General features: G+C 39.4%; 1 long non-coding RNA gene across 1 annotated transcript; it reads right to left on the bottom strand.

Moving 5' to 3' along the window:
* Positions 1-16,793: 16,793 nt before the first annotated feature.
* LOC127078648 (uncharacterized) lies at positions 16,794-18,352 on the bottom strand. The gene is made up of 2 exons (XR_007787865.1): positions 17,270-18,352; positions 16,794-17,122 (listed from the first exon to the last, which is right to left on the bottom strand). It is a non-coding gene; the product is annotated as an uncharacterized LOC127078648 (long non-coding RNA).
* Positions 18,353-20,854: the final 2,502 nt, after the last annotated feature.

Here is a 20,854-nt window from a genome sequence, read left to right as displayed (position 1 = left end):
CTATGGTTCTGGGGCATGCAACGAGCAAGGTCTGTTCACGAGTGGAGGATTCATCCATGCTGATCAACCTGCAGAAGAGGAAGCTGCTGCTATCATTGAAGAAGAGGATGCAGAAGATTTGAACAATTTTGTTATTCCTGGTGGTGTCTGCCACAATTGGGTCGCTGTGGATGTTCCTACAGTTATCCATAGATCAGAGTAATTGTTCATTTTGTTTAAAACCCTTCTCCCATGCCAAAGGGAGAAGTGATGACATTGTTGGCAAAGCATATATACAATGATATTTTCATTCAATTTTTGCATTGTCAAAACATTTGTTTTTCCTTTGTTTTCACTTTTTGCTTTTCTTTATGAAATCAGTGATCACAAAAAACCATAAAACAAAAATAAAAGCTGTAAAAGCAACATTTTTTCATCTGCATAATGGTTTGCTTGTTTAAAATGTTGAAGTTTTTCTTAACCAAAATCATTATGCAGGTTGATCCTAAAACCCATTGAACATAATGATCCAACGCCGTCTCCCAATTTTGAATTCCCTGTATTTGAGGCAGAGGAAGATGACGTTGAAGAGATCCCTGATGAGATCACCCGTCTCCTTGAGCACGAAGAGAAGATCATTCAGCCGCATCTCGAAGACTTGGAAACAGTCAACTTGGGATCTGAAGATTGTGAGCGCCTGGTGAAGATTGGGGCACTTCTTGAAGGGTCTGTTAAGGAAGATTTGATCAGCTTGCTACGAGAATATTCAGATATCTTTGCTTGGTCCTATGAAGACATGCCGGGTTTAGATACAGATATTGTGCAACATTTCCTGCCTTTGAAGCCTGAGTGCGTGCCTGTGAAGCAGAAGCTCAGAAGAACTCATCCAGATATGGCAGTGAAGATCAAAGAGGAAGTTCAGAAGCAAATTGATGCGGGGTTTCTGGTGACTTCGACATATCCTCTATGGGTGGCCAATATTGTGCCTGTTCCTAAGAAGGACGGAAAAGTCCGTATGTGCGTTGACTACAGAGATTTGAATAAAGCTAGTCCAAAAGACGATTTTCCTCTACCACACATTGACATGTTGGTAGACAATACAGCTAAATTCAAAGTCTTTTCCTTTATGGACGGATTTTCCGGATATAATCAAATCAAGATGGCACCAGAGGATATGGAGAAGACAACATTCATCACACCTTGGGGAACATTCTGTTATCGAGTGATGCCCTTCGGTTTGAAGAACGCCGGAGCCACGTATCAACGAGCTATGACTACCTTGTTTCATGACATGATGCACAAGGAGATAGAAGTCTATGTTGATGATATGATTGCTAAGTCCCGAACGGAAGTTGAGCATATTGAGCATTTGTTGAAGCTTTTTCAGCGTTTGAGGAAATTCCAGCTTCGTCTGAATCCGAACAAATGTACTTTTGGAGTCCGTTCCGGAAAGTTGTTGGGTTTTGTGGTAAGTGAAAGAGGTATTGAGGTTGATCCTGCCAAGGTCAAAGCAATACAAGAGATGCCCGCACCCAAAACTGAGAAGCAAGTCCGAGGTTTTCTTGGCCGCTTGAACTACATTTCCAGATTTATATCCCACATGACTGCCACATGTGCGCCGATATTCAAGCTCCTCCGGAAAGATCAGTCTCATGATTGGACCGAGGATTGCCAGAAAGCTTTCGACAGTATCAAGATTATCTGTCCGAACCTCCGATTTTGTCTCCGCCAGTGGAAGGAAGACCTCTGATTATGTACTTGACAGTTCTTGAAGACTCGATGGGTTGTGTACTCGGTCAACAAGATGAATCAGGGAAGAAGGAGTTTGCTATCTACTACCTCAGTAAGAAGTTTACTGATTGTGAGTCTCGGTACTCTATGCTTGAGAAGACGTGCTGTGCTTTAGCCTGGGCAGCTAAGCGTTTGCGCCAGTACATGATTAATCATACAACTTGGTTGATATCCAGAATGGATCCAATTAAGTATATCTTCGAGAAGCCTGCTTTAACTGGGAGGATTGCCCGTTGGCAGATGCTGTTGTCTGAGTATGATATTGAGTATCGAGCTCAGAAAGCTATCAAAGGTAGTATCTTGGCTGACCATCTAGCGCACCAGCCAATTGAAGATCATCAGTCTGTTCAGTATGACTTCCCGGATGAGGAAATTCTGTATTTGAAGATGAAAGATTGCGATGAGCCTACACTTGATGAAGGTCCAGAACCTGGTTCCAGATGGACGATGGTGTTTGATGGCGCTGTTAATCAATATGGAAATGGAATTGGGGCAGTAATTGTTAATCCCCAGGGTTCGCACATTCCATTTACAGCAAGGCTAACCTTCAAATGCACGAATAATATGGCGGAGTATGAAGCCTGTATAATGGGACTTGAAGAATGCATTGACTTGAGAATCAAGTATCTTGATGTCTATGGTGATTCAGCTTTGGTTGTCAATCAAATCAAGGGTGAGTGGGAGACGAATCAACCAGGTCTCATCCCATACAGAGATTATGCAAGGAGAATTTCAACTTTCTTCACAGAAGTTGAATTTTATCATATTCCTCGAGAGGATAATCGGATGGCAGATGCCCTCGCTACGCTTGCTTCCATGATTGTTGTCAGATGGTGGAATGATGTTCCCAACATTACTGTGATGCGCTTGGACAGACCCGCTCACATATTTGCAATCGAAGACGTGAAAGATGACAAGCCTTGGTACTTTGATATCAAGAATTTCCTCCAGAACCAGGTCTACCCGCCTGGGGCATCTGTGAAAGATAGGAAAACTTTGAGAAGGTTGTCAGGCAGTTTCTACCTCAGTGGTGAAGTGCTGTACAAGAGAAATTTTGATATGGTTTTGCTCAGATGCGTGGATAGACACGAAGCAAACCTATTGATGACTGAGGTCCATGAGGGTTCATTTGGTACTCATTCCAATGGACATGCCATGGCTAAGAAGATGTTGAGAGCAGGCTACTATTGGCTGACAATGGAGTCTGACTGTTGCAAGTATGTGAAGAAATGTCACAAGTGTCAAATTTATGCGGATAAGATTCATATTCCTCCGACACTCCTGAATGTGATTTCATCACCATGGCCTTTCTCTATGTGGGGAATCGACATGATCGGCATGATTGAGCCGAAAGCGTCCAATGGACATCGGTTTATTCTCGCAGCAATTGATTACTTCACCAAATGGGTTGAAGCCGCGTCATACGCGAATGTAACCAGACAGGTGGTCGTGAAGTTTATCAAGAACCAGTTGATTTGCCGTTATGGTGTGCCAGAAAGGATCATTACTGATAATGGATCCAATCTGAATAACAAGATGATGGATGAGTTGTGCGCTGAATTCAAGATTGCACACCATAATTCCTCTCCTTACAGACCTAAGATGAATGGGGCTGTTGAAGCTGCTAACAAGAATATCAAGAGAATTATCCAGAAGATGACTGTCACTTACAAAGATTGGCATGAGATGCTGCCATTCGCTTTGCATGGATATCGTACGTCTGTACGCACTTCAACAGGGGCAACCCCTTTCTCTCTTGTTTATGGCATGGAAGCCGTTCTCCCAGTAGAGGTGGAGATCCCATCAATGCGAGTCTTGATGGAAGCCAAGTTGACTGATGCTGAATGGATTCAGAGTCGATATGACCAACTGAATTTGATTGAAGAGAAACGATTAACTGCCATGTGCCATGGTCAGTTATATCAGCAGAGAATGCAGAAAGCATTCGACAAGAAGGTCAAGCCTCGTGTGTTCCGAGAAGGTGACCTTGTGCTCAAGAAAGTTTTGTCTTTCGCGCCCGATTCCAGGGGCAAGTGGACTCCAAACTACGAGGGTCCATATGTTGTTAAGAGAGCCTTTTCAGGCGGAGCTTTGATGCTTACAACAATGGATGGGGAGGATTTCACTCGTCCTGTGAATTCAGATGCAGTTAAGAGATACTTTGCCTAAAAAAAAAAAAAAAAAAAAAAAGTATATGCAAATAAAGAATGAAAAAAAACAGAATTGCTCGCTAAGTTGAAAACCCGAAAGGGCGGCTTAGGCAAAAATGAGCGTCTCGGTGGAGAACCCGCAAGGGTAATCCAGGCAAAAATTAGAGACATGAAAAAAAAGATATATTTGCATCCCGCTAGATTGAGTACCTCACTCTGGGGCAATCTAGGCAAAAATTAGGGATTTGGCAAGTAACTGCATCCTGACAAGACTTTCTGGTTCATCAGTCGTCATTTCGTCAGAAGATTCTCGATTCGTCGTCAACTGAAGCTTCGGATACATCGAGATTCAAATTGGTAGAGAAAGGATCATTATGTTCAATGTAGCCCTCTTCCAATATATATCACTGATTTCAAATTTGTACAGATCTATGGAGTCTTGCCATTTGCGGACTACCATTCTATCAAATCAATTTGAGCTTTTTATCCAATTATTTGCATTCTTATTTGTTTCAATTCAACAAATGTTTTGCATGTTTTAAATTGATAAAATGTCATTGTTTTAAACAAATCAAATTTTTCAAAATTTGTTGTTTTATACAAAGTGAACATTCACAAGATTGAAAGGATACTCAAGTATATCTCAGTGCTCTCCCGAGGGTGGCATGATTCCCAACAGGTAAGACATTGGTTCATATTCCTGGTTTGGTGGTATCTTCTTTCTTCAGATCTTTGTTGAGGCTGTTCCTCAAACAGAGTAGTTGTTGGGGTTGTTCCCCAGTACAGTCGCAAGCAAGTGTTGTTGAAGACTTCGTTTTCTCCAGCAGCGGTTTTCCCTAGCATGAGTGTTTTCTTGTGAAGTTTCGGTGGTTGATGGTTTGTCATCCTGGTGCCCCGTCACTTTCTCCAGTGGGTCGTATGCCCAGACTTTATTTGTCTCCTCAGCACAGTCATGAGCATAACTGATTGATTGATACTCCCCTCGGAGTCGCGAGTAAAGCTGTTATTAACATCCCCACCAGGGTCGCAAGTGGATTTGTTACCTCTTTTCCCCATGCAGTGTGCCTGCAGGATTTGTCTGTTTCCTCAGCACGGTTGCTTTCTTTCTGAAGATTCGGTAAGTCAGTGGTTTGATACCCGATACTTTACCCTTTCCCCGGCGAAGTCGTCTGTGGAATTATTGCTATCTCTCCATCAGAGTTATTCTCTCCAGCAGAGCGGGATTTATTTTCCTATTCAGTGGTTGTTTGGGTTGACATCCCAGTATATTACAACCATCTTTTCCTCAGCTTAGTCTGCAGAGTTTGTTGTGGCAGTTTTGCCTGTTGAATACTCCTTCAATCCCGATATGGTCGGATGTTGGCTCTAGCCTCCAGTGAACGGATTTATTTCCTAACTGTTTGGGATCCCCAGTAGAGTGGCTTATATTGCAGAATCTACTTGTTGTGATCAGTTTGCTATGTTTATTCTCCCCAAGTGGAGTGGTCCGTTGCGGAATGTATTTGTTTGATCTGTCCTCCCTCAGTGGTTTGTTCCCAAGAGAGTAGCCGACAGTTTTTCCCCAGTAGAGTTGCTTATGCAGTTAGATTCTATTTGGATGATATCATTCTCCCTCAGTGGGTTTTTCCCCAGCGGAGTTATGTGGATTTGCTTCTACCGCAGTTTGTGCTTGTGCAATGCACTTGTTGTTTCTCAGTTTGACACTGGGATCCCCTGCAGATTGCTTTGGGACTTCTCTTGTTCCCCTACAGATTCGTCTTGGTGGCTGTTTTGCCCGTTGCGACTATCTGTACCCTGATTGGGTTGTTTCCTGATATCTTTGGTTCGCTGCTTCTTCAGCAGTACCTGCAGATCTTTGCTCTTCAGCATATAGATCTCCGCAGATTGGCTCTCCAGCTGGTTTTTTCCCCTGGAAGTATAATACCGGACGTTTGGTTCCTGAACCTGTTTGTGTTAGAATTGTCTGTTTTGTCAGCATTCATCAAACATAAATCACGCATATTCATGCATATTCATAAAACATTCAGGTATTCATGTTGCATTTCTTGCCATATATCTTTTGTTTGTCGTGTCTCCTGCTATGGTGATTTAGATCTCAGTACAGATCTCCCCAAGCAGATGTTGGGTGTTTAAAATCTCTCCATATAGAGTCAACCCCATAAGCAGAAAATGTCTGTCTTTTCTTTTGCAGTTCCCCACTGAGATTATCCTCGTGGATGACGGTTTCTTCCGTTTCCTCCCAACACATATATTGGGATGGATTTTCCTATTTGAGTTATATCCTCATTAGGACGTGTCTTTATTTAGTCTGCTTTTCGGATCATTCCCGAATTGGCTATTTGTTAAGATATCTTGTACTTCCCAGCGGGTTGTTCCCCAGCGGAATGTTTTTAGGGCCTCTGCCTACAAACCAGCAGTTGTAAGTCCTATCTTTTCCTGGCTTTCTTGACAGAATTTGTGGTTATACACCTTTTATTCTCCAGCCAGAGTTTTTTTGGTTTTCTACCTACTACCCGGTAGTTGTAAATCCTATTTTTCTGCTCTTCAGCAGTTTGTGGTTTGTTATAAACCCTATGTTGTTTTCCCGTGCGGATTTGTGATTTGTTCTATCCCCACGCGGAGTTGTTGGTCTTCTACCCCGTATTCGGTAGATGTAAACCCTAATTTTGTGGTTATCTTCATTCAATATTTGATGATGATTTTCCTTTGCTTGTATAAGTTGCTCAGAGCAGCACTTATATCCCTAGCAAGTCTTTTGTGGATAATTGCCGTATGCTAGCAATTTTATCCCCAGTGGGTCTTTTCACCGTATGCTAGTGATTTGTTCCCTGGATCATTGATCCTTTATCAATGCATCCCCAGCTAGTCTTTTGTCGATAATTGCCGGATGCTTGCAATTTATCCTCAGCAGCTCGCCATTCATTTACCCTTTTGTCGGTAATGTCTGTTGCTCCTTTTGATTGGTTATTATTATATACCAAGTTTGGTATCCCGATGCCTTTCTTTTCGGTTGATTTATCCTTTATTAACCCAGTAACCGGTTGTGGATAATCTTCCATGCGAGTATATTATTCACGGTCTGCCGGTAATGAATAGTATATCTCATGCACTCTTCAGTCGAAGCCTTTTGTGTTTCCCCAGTCGAGTAAGATTCGTTATTTCCCTTTGCGGAGTCGAATATTTCTTTGTTGTCGGATAATTGCCGGATGCTTGCAATTTATCCCTTTGAGTTGTCTTTCGTTTACCCGTATGCTTGGTATCGATTGTCTCTCTTTTTGGTTAGTCACCTATTATATACCCAGTAACCGGTATCTCTGGTGTCTTTTCCTTTCGAGTGTATTATTCACGGTCTGCCGGTAATGAATAATATTTCTCATGCGCTCTTTAGTTGGAATCCTTTGTTGATTTTCCCCAACTGAGCAAGATTCGTATTCTTTGTAGAATCGAATATCCATCCTTTAACCAGTTTGCGTTTTGGATGATGAGTGTTTTGGAAGTGAAAACCAATTCACGTTTCGGTAGATCACCTATTATATACCCAGTAACCGGTATCTCTGGTGTTTCTTACCATGCGAGTTTATTATCTACGTTCTGACGGTAATAGATAATATATCTCATGCGAGTATCTTATCCACGGTCTGCCGGTAATGGATATTGTATCTCATGCGCTCTTTGGGTTTGTGTCCCCATTTGAGTAAGATTCGTTTTCCCGTTGTGGATTCGAATGCCCATCCTGTAAGTCGATTTGCTTTTTCAAGCCCTCCTTTCGGATGATGAGTGTTTTGGAAGTGAAAACCAATTCACGTCTTCGGATTTTATCCTATAAACAACCCAGTAACCGGTTCAGGATAATTTTCCTTTCGAGTATATTATTCACGGTCTGCCGGTAATGAATAATATGTCTCATCTGAGTATTCTATCCACGTTCTGACGGTAATGGATATTATATCTCGTTCACTCTTGAGTCGATCTTTTGTTGTTTTCCCCTCAGAGTAAGATTCATTTTCCTTGTGGAATTGAATATCCATCCTATAAACAAGTTTGCTTTTCTAGCTCTCTTCAGGATGATGAGTGTTTTGGAACACACACCAATTCACGCTTTGGTCGGTCACCTATTATATACCCAGTAACCGGTATCCTTGGTGTTCCCTCCTTTCTGCTCCCTATTATGACCTCGGTCCCCCTGTGGAGTCAGATTTTCCTGTTTTGTTACCCGTATGCCCGGTAACATCTCATTTCTTTGTTACTTCCCCAGTGAAGTTTTCTGTTGCTTCTCCTCCAGGAGTCAGCTTGTGTCTCTCCAATGGATTTATTTTCCATTTGGAATTCTTTCCCCAGTGTGAGTTCTTCACTCCCCAGTGAGTTCTCCAGTCTGTTTTTTCTGTTCCTTAAACAGAGTCGTGTTTTGTTCACGTTATGTCAGTTTTATCTTCCCCAGTTTGGAGTCGTGTCTTGTTCACGCATTTCTTTTTCTTTTATTACCCCCATAGAGTCTTGTTAGAGTCTCTGTTCCTGGTGAGTGTATTACTCCGATGGATCGTCTTTTCTTCTGTGTGAATCATATTCCTCACAGAGTTTGTGTCTCTTGCATGCATACATCTGCATCATGAGGTCTCTTAGGGACCAAAATTTGTCTCATTATTGTTATTTAAGCCCATTCTACCGCGTCGAGATGAAGATTTCTAAACTTCACTTCTCCGGCTAGAATGACCTTAAATAGGGGCATCTGTAAGACCCCAATTTTGGGCCCTAAGATCCCTCATGGCCCATATCATTCATATCATAACCTCAAGGATCAATGCATGCCTTTGCTTTCCTCTTAGTGGATAGATTGCCTTGTGGGTTTGCTTCTTGATCACCAAGCATACTTTGCATTTGTATATCTTTGCTTTCATATGTTTATCATTCAAAAAGTACAAAAATATTGTCAGTCTAACCTTGTTGCTTGCAGTTGAAGCAACCATCAGAAATTAGGTCAAAGTCAGCCATTGATCAGTCAAAGCAATGCATGATGGCCATTCTTGTGGAATTTGGACATCATGATCAATAATCAAAGGTTCACACATCTTGAGACATCATGTGAAGTCAAGTTCTCAAGGAATTAGGGTTTGGAAATCATCAGAAGAAGTTCAATCAGTCCAAAACCCTAGAAAAGTCAAACTTGGTCAACTGTGGATTTAATCAGGATTTGATGATTAGAATTGATCTGAAGGAGTTCATTCATGCTTGTATAAGCCTCATCTATCATGTCCAACCTCATCATGGAAGAAAATCAAGCCAATCAGAAATTTTCCAGAAATAGCAAGTGGACCTGTAATTTCAACTGCCAAAAATGGAAACTTCTTGATCCTCAACTTACATCATGATACAAGCTTCAAATGAATTTTTGCCCAACATGAAAGTTGAAGATCTTGTTCTCCCATTTTCAAAAAGTCCAAGAACATCAAAATCCCATGTGTGGTTGTCAAGATATGATCAAATCATTTTCCCCAATTTTTGAACTTCAAAGGGCCATATCTCCCAAACCATAAGGCCAAATTTGGTGGGGTTTTTTCCTACAAACCACATTTTTCATCCTCTTTCCAAAAATATAAATTTCATGACCTAAAACCTCACCATTCAAAATGGTATTTTTGGACCTTTTGCATTTAAATTCAAAGTTTGACCAAACTTTGACTTTTTGAGTTTTTGACTTTTTCTTGATTTGGTCAATTGGGAAATGTTCCATAGCACATTTGTGATTTGTTCCAAGCCATAAACCATCATCATACCACCATTTTCACATCATTTTGAATCAAAATGCAAATTTGGCATTTGTTGCAAATAGAAGTACATGACCAAAGCAAAGTACAGCATATTCTGCAGCAACAATAGAACAGCATTTGGCAAAGCATTTACAGCCTGTTGGAGGCCCATTCGACCAGACTTCATACCCCCCACTTCATTTGTACAAAATTGGAAACTTTGCAAAATGGCTTCCTGCAAACAAAGCAAGGTACAGCCCTTGATGTACAGCACAAAACAGCAATTGGAACAGTCTGTATGCAGCCTTTTAAGCCCAATTTGTGCAGCCATTTACACCCTCCATATTCATTTATTGCCAACTTAGCAAAAATGCAAAATGCATCATTAAGCAAAAACCAACTTACCATTGGATTAAGTGAGGCTAAACAGAGAATATAAGGACATTTTCTGACATTTTGTAACCCTAGTCTTTAGCAGCCACCACACAGAAATACACTCTCACTCTCATATTGCATTTTGGCAAAAACGACAATTCTGCAAACCCTTGAAAACCATCGAGCCAGCCTTTGTTCCTCCATCATCCAAACATCATTTAGAGCACCTTTGAACCCCCATTCATCGCCTGTACAGCTCCTACTTATTCTGTTTTCCTCAAAGCTTCAACAATGGTGAAAGAAGATTTCAAGAACTCCAAGCTTTGCTGAGCTAAAGGGCCTCAAGGATTAATCATTCTAGCACATTCTCTTCATCTGTTGGCACTCATAATCACCAAAACAACACTGCATCATAATTTCTTCAAAACCAAGTAAGTTCTCGAATCACTTTCCTCTCCATGCCATGATATGCTTAGGGTAGATGGATGTATGCTGAACATGTTGCTACTTAAATCATGCTAAGTGATCAATTATATTGAGAGAAATCTGGTTTTCTTTTTTTATGTCCAATAGCATTTTCCATCGATTTGGTGTGGTCATGATGAATTAGAAGAAAAGGATACCATATCTATATTATGTGATGTTTGATGTTGCTATTTGTATGCTTGACTGTTGTTTCTGAGATTTTTTGTTCATGGTCGATTCTTGAAGATGATGATGAATCCTGCTATGGTTTAAACCTTACTCTCACCAGAAATTCCACTTGATCTATTTGGTGTGGTTGCTTAAAAGTTGCATGAACCTTGTTGCTTACCATGTTAAGTGATTTTGTGTTGATATTGGTGATACCATGTTGAGCATCATGCTGTTTGCTTGTTGTTTGCTTATGATGATTACATGATAATGATAAACATGCTCTGATGTTGCTTTGAATATGCCTAGCAATCCATGTGTTAGTTATGTTTGGTTTAGGGTTTGCTTTGGACATTACATGAATTTTGTCATTGCCTTGCTGACTGCCATGTCTCTTGAATGTTGGTTGAGAATGTATGTTGAGGATGAACTTGTTTTGATTACATGATGGACATGAGTAACCATTGCTGACATAACCTTGCTGCAGTCTTGAAGCACCTTGAACACCATGCTGTTGTTTGTTTTAATTGCATTGAACCATCACCACTTGCTTTGTTTTTGTTTTTTGGTCGAGTTTCGTTTGAAGCATACTGAATGCCCTGCTGTTTTGCTGTTTTAAAACTGCCAAGAAATTTCATGAGTATGATGTATGCTGTTGTTCATGATTGGTTTTTGAATGCAAATTGATGATGAATACATGATACCATGCTACTTGCTTGATGCTCATTTTTGATTGAGTTCATGATGATGAAATAGATGCTGTTTATATGCTATTGTGTGCTTTTGTTTGGTTTAACATGATGATGAATGCATTATGCTGCTGTTATTGGTATATGCTGTTGTCCATGATTGATATTTGAATGATGATTAGTGATGGATACATGATACCGTGCTGTTAAACATTACCCTGCACCAGAAAAATTCATGAAACATGTTGTTGCTTTTGTTTGTTTTATTTGACATGATAATTGATGCTGCAAATACCATGCTGCAATGCATACACTGCTGCTGTTAACCACTTGTCCTGTCCAGAATCTCGCCTGAATGTTGTATTGGTGTGTTGCTGTTTAGATGTTCATCATTGCCATGTTTGTTTGTATGCTATGTTGAGATTTCAATTGCTTTGAATGCATGTAGCTACCAATACCATGCTAATAAAACCCTGCTGCTATTTTGCTATCTTAATATGCCTAGGTTTTCATGCTTATGTTGTGTGATTTGGTTGAATCATTTTTGTTTGATGTGGCTGAATATGAGGAGTGCTGCTGTTATTTGAACCAAATACTTTGTCAAGAAAATTTCGTGAAGTATGCTTATGCTGTGTTGGTTGGTAATGCATGATGGTTGTATGTTTGTTCGAATCATGTTGGTTTGATATTGTTGTTGCTTGCTTGAAGACACCAAACCATGCTGTTAATACCATGCTGTTGTTTGGTCTGCTGTTTGAATGATGATGATATCATGCTGCTGTTTCCAAAACATGCCCTATCCAGAAATTCCATTTGTCTTTGTTGTTTTATTGTTCATGTCATGATGCTGCTATGTGCTATTGTTCATGTGTTGGTTTAAATGAGGAACATTGATGTTCATTGCTATGCTGCTATGTGCTGTTGTTTTTTTGATGAACATTGTTGAATGATAGAGCATGAACACATACTGTTATAAACCCTCGAGCCTGCCCAGGAAAAACCATGTGAATTGTGCTGCATGCTGTTGTGTGATGGTTGTTTTTTGTGTTTTGGAAGCTGAAACAGATGCCTTGCTGTGTTGGAAATCCCTAGGGTTTTAGAAACTCAGAAAATTTGAATGTTATTGGCCAGGTTACTGTTTGATTGGCTGAGAGCCAATCAAAACATTTCGTTTTGCCTTGCCAAAACGCGGTAGTTTTGATTAATGACTGCAGAATTACTAGAATGCCATCCGCTGACTTGTGTTTGACCATTAATCATGCTATGTGTTTCATACTTTGTTCAATTATTCATCAAACTTCCACAATTCATTTTAAATTCATTTTAACTCCAAAAATTGTGAGATTTTTTGCATTAAACTCGTGAATGTGTCTAGTATTTTATGGTGAATTTTAATTAATTTTTCATGTTCTGGATTTTAAATGATAATTGATTTTTCAACATGCATGCCAAAATGATACATTGTGCCATTTCAATTGTGAAATTCTCATGTTAAATCCTTTGAGCTTGAAATTTTTTGTGGTAAAACTAGACACATTGATCTTCATTTCCATATAAAGTTTGTGCATTTATCATTTGTGGATTGATAGTTATGATTTTTTGAAGTTGTGTGTTGCATTTGGTACTATACCATGATCATGCATTTTCACAATTTTTGTTCACACACTTCCCTACATCCAAATGACTCCAAATTTTGCATGAATGATCCCTTGTATGTCTAATTGATGTATGAATTTTCTTGGAATTAATCATGCTGTTTTCCATTTGATTGAGAATTTTCTTCCATACTTGGTCATTTGTTGACTTTTTGTGCTAGGCCTTGCCAAATCTTTTGTGAAATCCTCATACCATATCACATGACCATGAAATTTCATATGTGATAACTAGACATCTCAAGCTTTGCATTGGTGTTAATCTCATTCATTTCTCTTCTGTTTTCAAATTGATATGATTTTTTGAAGTTGACCTTGCTTGTTGACTTTCACCATGCTTACTTGAATTTGGTTTGACTTCATGATTTTAATTGACTGCCTTCCTCTCATCCGAATGCCATGAAATTTTACATGCTTGCCATGTTAGATGTTAGGATTGAATGTGATTTTTGAAAATGTTTGAGTTGACTTTTGAATGAAGTCTTTGCTGTTGACTTTTGTATGCTTCTCTTGCCATGCTTTGCATCCTTTTGCATATGAAATGACCATGATGCATGATATAAGTTTGAATCCAATTGTGTTTGCTTTTTACATGATTGATTTTGACTTTGATTGAATATTGCTTGCTGCCTTGGCCTTTTTCTTTCATCTTTGACCCTAGGCTAGCCCTAGTGGTCTTCTAAGCTTATGTTGAGTTCATCTGTTTCAGGTTGAGCACCAATGCCCCAAAGACCTTTCAATTTTGATTGAGTTGGTTTGTTTATCATGTGCTAACACTTGTTTTGTAGGTTGACTCATATGCTTGAGTCTTTGTGCCTTGCACAATTGGTCCCTCTGTGGTTGACTTTTGTTTATCCATTTGCCTTTGATTTTGATTGTTGACTTGTTTACTAATGAGTTTGACTTTTTCAGGTACACTTTAGTTGCTTAAGTTCTTTGAACTTGCTTGCTTTGCTTTTTAGCATTTGCTTTGAGGTATAATTACTTCTTCTTCATGTAGTCTGGAGACCCGGTCTGTTATTTGACCGGGCAAACTGTCTGAAGTCCTCCTTAAGAGGCAATGCCTGTGTTTGTTTAAATTTGTCCTAAGCAGGAAAAGTCCTTCAAGTAAGGCAATTGGTGGAAGGTAGGGATAAGTAATCTATCCCCCACTATTCAGTGTGTCCTCTCTTTGCTCCCATTACATGGTTGAAGCAATGAGATAAATACCCAAGATCTAATCGAGTCAATAATGTGGAGAGAGTTCCTACTTTCTGAACTCCCACACTTTCTTTGATGTTCTCTCTGATTTGAGATAGAAGCAATGAGGCACACCCCTCATCTCCTATTCATCTGCTTCACCTGAGCCCCTCAATGGCCAGGTTAAGAGCGACCTTTACCCATTACAGTGGACTTTTAAAGTCAAACCCTCTTGTGTGAGCCCCCTTGTTTGGCTATAGAGTGTGCTGTTTGATATTGATTGATTGATTGATTGCTTCATATACACATGTTTGCTCTCATGCTTTGTGCACTCATCATCATTAATTGCTCATCAATGCATAATCATCTCATTTGTCTTTGTGACATTATCATTGCTGTTTACCCATTGAGGACAATTGTAAGTCCATTTCTTTGGCCATTGCTCCTATGATATGGAAGTGAGTATAAGACCATCACCTTGGCCACTCATCTTATCTTTGCCTGATGCATTTACTTGTTTGTATGTGAGGATACAACTGTAAGTCCCTGCAAGTTGGCATTTGTATTCCTAGGATCATACTGTGTATGTTAGAGTAAGCCCAGACAGATTGGCATCTGACATCCATGTTTCGCTTTCTCTGTTTGTGAGAGGTTGCAATTATAAGTCCCTGTAAGTTGGCATTTGCATTCCTATGACCATATTGTTGCTTTTGTTCTTGTATGTGAGGATCCACTGTAAGTCCCTGCAACGTGGCATTGGTATTCCTATGAGCATATTTGTGGAGTTAACCTAAGTCCAGACAGATTGGCAGTTGATTTCCATGTCTCATCTTTGTTTTCTTTTGAGGAGATTGGTGTAAGTCCATTGAGTGGCATCTGATATCCATTTCTGTTTTAGGAGACTGGTGTAAATCCATCTATTGGTATCCGGTATCCGCTTTTCATTTCTTTGCCTGTGGAGATTAGTGTAAGACCATTGAGTGGCTTCTGACATCCCATTCTGTTTTAGGAGATTGGTATGAGACCAGTGATTGGCATCCGATATCCGCTTTTGCTTGCTTTGTTTGTTTGTTATTATTAATTGCCATTCCAAAGGACACACTTGAATCATCTGCTATATGATTTCAAGAAGTGAACCTTCTAAGAAGTTTTACTTTCCATCCTCATCCATTCATCATTCATTATGTCCTAGACTTTTCACACTTTACTTTTAAAATCTGACATAAGTGTTGTGCAAACATTTTCATGTTTTCTAACTAAAAACCTGGACTCAAGTCCTTGACTTTTTTTCAAAACTCCATTTCATAATACTTCTCTGAATCAATCTTAATCATACTTTGACCTCACTTTTCATAATCACAATCAATTAACTTCACTCATTCACTTGTTTTGGCTTTGTCCATTAATCTTTTCATACATGAGCCATAGGTTTCAATTATCTTTGTGGTTGATGTAAATCTTGCCTATCCTTAGTGAGTCGACAGTAAGACTTCCGTACTTCAAACAGGGCTAACCCCTCTAGTACGTCGAAGCTATCCTCACATGGTGGATGTTGTTTTTGGTCGAGTGTTCTCCCATTGATAATGAAAAGCCTCAGTGCTTGTGTTTAAAACTGAATCCACCAACTTTTGGAAATCTTTTAGCCGAACTACGGCGTTCTGATCCTTACCTTTGATGGAAGGTACGTAGGCAACGGGTTCATCCGTTCGAACCCAATACCCAATAACCCAATAATAATAAACTTGTATATTCTTTTCTCATCATCCCAATCATGTGTGCACAATCTTTATGTCATAACAAATAATAATTTTTGCATAACAAGTGTGAAAAGGGCTCCCTAGGAGTACCTAGGACGTGATGGGTGCCTAACACCTTCCCATTGCGTAATTTACCCCTTACCCAGAATCTCTGATCTTTTTATTAGTTTTCTACGTGTAAAACTTCTTAGGCTTTTGTTCGCTTTTTAGCCAATCCTTTGGATAAATAAAAGTGCGGTGGCGACTCGAAAATTTCCTGTATCTCTTAGCTTATGGTTTAATCGATAGATCGTATAGCGACGAATACACCGCTACACCACGTAGTTGGATTAATCAGGTGGCCGTATGGTGTTGCATCTCATCTGACTATGGATCAGTGACTATCCTTGGTTAGCCATTGGATTCCTGATTATGTGTTCCTTGGGGCACAAATACATTCATTCATTTTGAGCCCGACTTTTTTTATCCATTATCCATGAAAACCGCTTCCATATCCATTCTCTCTATTCAATTATCCATTTCATATCTTTTTCTTCATTTGCAAATATCCATATCCATTTCTGACAACCAAATCCAATTTTAATCTCCATATCCAATTCCAATTTTATTGTCCAATCCGCTTTGGTTATCCATTCTTATCATTCTATCCATTCCTACAATTTAATCCATTAGACCATTTTTCATTCAAATTTAATCCATTTTCAATATTCGATTCCATTTGATTATGCAAAGTTTATGAAATTCCCAAAATCATAATCCATTTTAAAAGTCATTCTAATTTGGTCCACTTTTTAAACCACAATCCATATTATCCATTTACAATCCATTATCCATTTCTACAATATAATCCATAACCATTTTTTTCATTAAGTAATAAAAAGAAGAATGATAAGGAGGTGAACTACAAGCTTCTAAAGCTGCAGTATAGGCTACGGTACAAATACGATACAAGGAAATGAAATTGCATAAGCTTAGTAGCCAACACTCATAAGCCGCGAGCTACACTTCCAAATACTTCCAACTGCTACAAAGTGCATCCAAAACCAAGAAAATGCAGCCTAAACACAATAAGCAGCGGCTCCAACAATAAGCACTTGAAACGCGTACCAAGCCTGCATCACAGCCAACAAGCTAGCACCGGAACTCAAACACCAAAGCATGAACGGTAGCTAGCTGCAAGCGCAAAAGAGAAACACAGTGAGAATAACAACAAGCCAAGTTGCGGTGGATAATTGAAAACGGAAAGGTACACGTGTAAGCTCAGTTTAACAGCCAAGAACACCGGCTGCAACCCAATGCTAAACAACAACAAGCTCCAACCTGCAGAGCACAAAATTGCACCAAACCAAGCCTGAAGCGGTGCAAAACGATGACCCAACAAGCTAGAAAAACAATTCAAGCCACAAGCTTCAACAACAGCTTAACAGCTTCTTAAAGACGGCAAGGTGCAGCCAACACTTCAAGCTTCAAGCTGGAAACACACGAGCCAATTGAAACGGCAATGTAAACTAATAACCAATTCACTGCATAAATAAAAATTGACCTGCATAATTTCACAATCCAATAACAGGTTCCTAACAAATTTCCTAACTTCGAATCTCACTCTCCATCACTCTATATAAATCAATCTTCACCTATCTCAAGCCTCTTCCCAGATTTTTCTTCTTCAACCTCACCGCATCTCTAACCAACCTTTCTCCCAGCCATCACCGTAACAATCTTCGCCTTCAACCAAAACCTTCAGTCAAACCTCCATTTCCAATCCACAACAACTCCACCAATCGCACCATAACACGTTACTCAACCTTCACATCACAATAATATAATTCAAAGAAAAAGTTCATAACAGAAGCAGAGAAGAGGACAAAGAATCGATCGAAAATCCGGCGAAAGAGTCGACACCTGCACCGTACGGAAACAAATCGCATTCTCCATTCCGCATCGAACAACAACGACGCAAAGTCCTCTCAGAAGAGCTCAAGAAGAAGGATCAAGCGAAAATCAGAGCGGAAATATGTGATACTTGTTTTGTGAGTTTTCCGATTCAACCTCCACATTTAGATTTTACTGTTTAAATTGGTGAAGCAAGAAGGTAGGTTCAACGATGGTTTTGAGTTGCGAATTGGTGTTGCTTCGCATGATGCGCCACGATTTGGAGAAGGTCAAGCTTTGTGCGTCCAGATACGGAGATATTGCCGTTATTTCAGCATTGAGGTTTGGGATTCGCTGTGTCGTCCTTGCTCCGCCGTTTCCACAGCCGCTCGTCGTCAATTCTGCCGTCGGTGTGCTGAACCTTATGTGTGTGGGGATACTTGGTATCGGTACCCCTCTCCAGAGTATCATGCGTGGACTGTGGGCCTTTAGGCCCGTTCATTTCCCTCTTGGAGCCTCCATTAATCCACATACACCCCCTACCGTTGGGCTTTGCCCTAACAAGTCACCGGGGCCCATTTCATGTTAATTAAGTTTTAGTAATACTAGAATTCAATAACTTTAGGATTAGAAGTAATTAGGATTATTAGAAATTATTAGATAGTTAAACTTAGATTTTCAATTAAAAGCATTAGTAATAATTTTAGAATTTTAGAATTAAGTTTAGAAGATATTAGAAATATTATTAGTTTTTTAATTTAGAATTAGGATTAAAAAATAATGTTATAATTAGGAGTATTAAATTTAGATTAATTTAGGATTTAGAATAATTAGAATTACTTAGATTTTAGAAATGACTTTAATTAGAATTTCGTAAATAGAAATTCAATTCAATATTAATCCATAAATGGTGAAATGACGATTGTATCCCTAGTGTTGGAAATAGGATAATTTTGCATGCTCTCTAGTTTAGGACACAATTGCACACACATGACTTTCTCTTGGGCTACCTTACAATGAGACCTTTTATTTCCTGCAATCCCTTGTACTTTATATGTACCCCCTCTCCTTTCCGATGTATGCATTTACTTGCTTTCTTTTATTGCTTGTTAGCTACTCCTTAGGCATTAGGAACGCCCACCTTTTCGCAACCGATAATCAAACCCTTGATCCAACGTCAAGAGGTCTTTTTAAATCAAAATTCAATAAACAAACCCTTGATCCAATGTCAAGCGATCTCTTTCTCAAATCAAACTCAAAAACACAATAAATGGCGATTAGGATCGTACGTCACAAGCCTTAAGAGATAAAGAAGGGATGAGACTGGAGCTTTCCTACACTCATTCTGAATGCTTCGAACACAAGACGTTTGGCTTGACCGTTTGAGGTATTCACCTTTATCCATAGTCTTTAGTGCAATCCGAAATCAATAACACTTTCTTCAAAACTTAAAAACAATTCAACTCATTCAAACCTTTTGTTTGAGCCTTAGGGTGACACAATCGAAAACCCTCCTTCAAGGTAATAAAATCAACAAAACAAACACAAACAATTTCAAAACCACGAACTACGAAGGCTCTGATTTCTCACTTTAACAAGTGGGCATACGTAGGCACGAGGATCCATTCCTTGGAGAGCACACTAATTTAAAATCTACCCCCATCTCCGTAATCCTTTGACAATCAAACATTCGATAAATACACAGACTTAAGCGTAAACATCCTAGATGGTTCCCATGGAGTACCATGGATGTGAGGGATGCTAATACCTTCCCCTTGCATAACCGACTTCTGAACCTGTTCGTGGTTGCGATGACCATATTATGGGGTTTTCTCGATATTTTCCCTTTCCTTTGGAATAAATAAAAACCGATGACGACTCTGTATTTTTCGCGTAGCGACAAGGAAGAGCCGTGATAAACTGACCAGAACTCATTAAAGCATAATAAATAGAAATTTGTGATACCATACCTTGCTGAACCAATGCGTTCATGTCCAGTTTATGCTTACCTGCCACTGGCGTCTCATTTAGTGCAACATGCCGAATACTCGTACGGGTAAGGGGCGAGTACAAATATCATATTTACTAAATGAGGCGGGTAATGGGAGACTAGTATCTGTTTTCGTGAATATTCAATGTCATCCCTAGGCGTAATACCATCTCATATACATGATGGTAACATTCACACACCCTTCATCTGATAGTATCCTTACAGATCGATGGGTCGAGTAAGGAATTAGATATAAATGCCAATCAGAGGTGTCTTTGTTGAGACTTTTCTTCCCCTCTAATGGGGTATATGTGTCGTTTACCTGTGTATGTTCAATGAATTTCTATTATCATGTAGGCCCAATTATGAATATTTAATAATTTGGTCACGTCGAATCGTGGATTGATGTTCAGGGGATGTTATCTATGAGTTATCTCGTACGACCTCCAAGAGATCGTTGTTGACCGTAATTGCGATCCAACTATAAGTGATGAGAAAAAAGTGTGTTAGAGTCAGAATGTCCAGCACTTCAAGTCATGGTGGTGCATATCATTATCCATGGTGATCACTACTTCAACCGTGGATAATCTTGCTCTAGAAGTTTGCTTCACTTTGTTACAATTAGGTAACTTTAGTCACAACATGAACTTCATCGTGATCTGATATATCTGGCCTAGTGTGGTCTTCGTTCATCGTTCGAAGATTATTTGTTACCTAAATAAGGTGTTTCGATAACAAATCTATGTGAGTTGCATTTATGAACTCGTTGTGTCTCCGAAGTAGTCACGGTAAGTATCATGTTAGAGACAAATAATTAAGGTGGTGCAAGATCAAAAGGTTGATAAAAAAATTTCAGCATGATCTTGATGGCAATTACCTCAGCTCCTTTGCAATTCTAGCGTAGATATGGATTTGGATCTAGAATCCTTTGTTATTTTACCTCGCAGTGTTTACTCAAGAATCAAAGATACGGAAATTCGATGAATCGAAGTTGAAACGATGATCAATTGGATCGAGCATAACGAATCAGTGCATTTGATTGT

This window comes from Lathyrus oleraceus, chromosome 1, assembly GCF_024323335.1.
Source record: "Lathyrus oleraceus cultivar Zhongwan6 chromosome 1, CAAS_Psat_ZW6_1.0, whole genome shotgun sequence".
Classification (NCBI taxonomy): Eukaryota; Viridiplantae; Streptophyta; class Magnoliopsida; order Fabales; family Fabaceae; genus Lathyrus; species Lathyrus oleraceus.
This window is presented reverse-complemented; position numbering and strand designations above follow the sequence as displayed.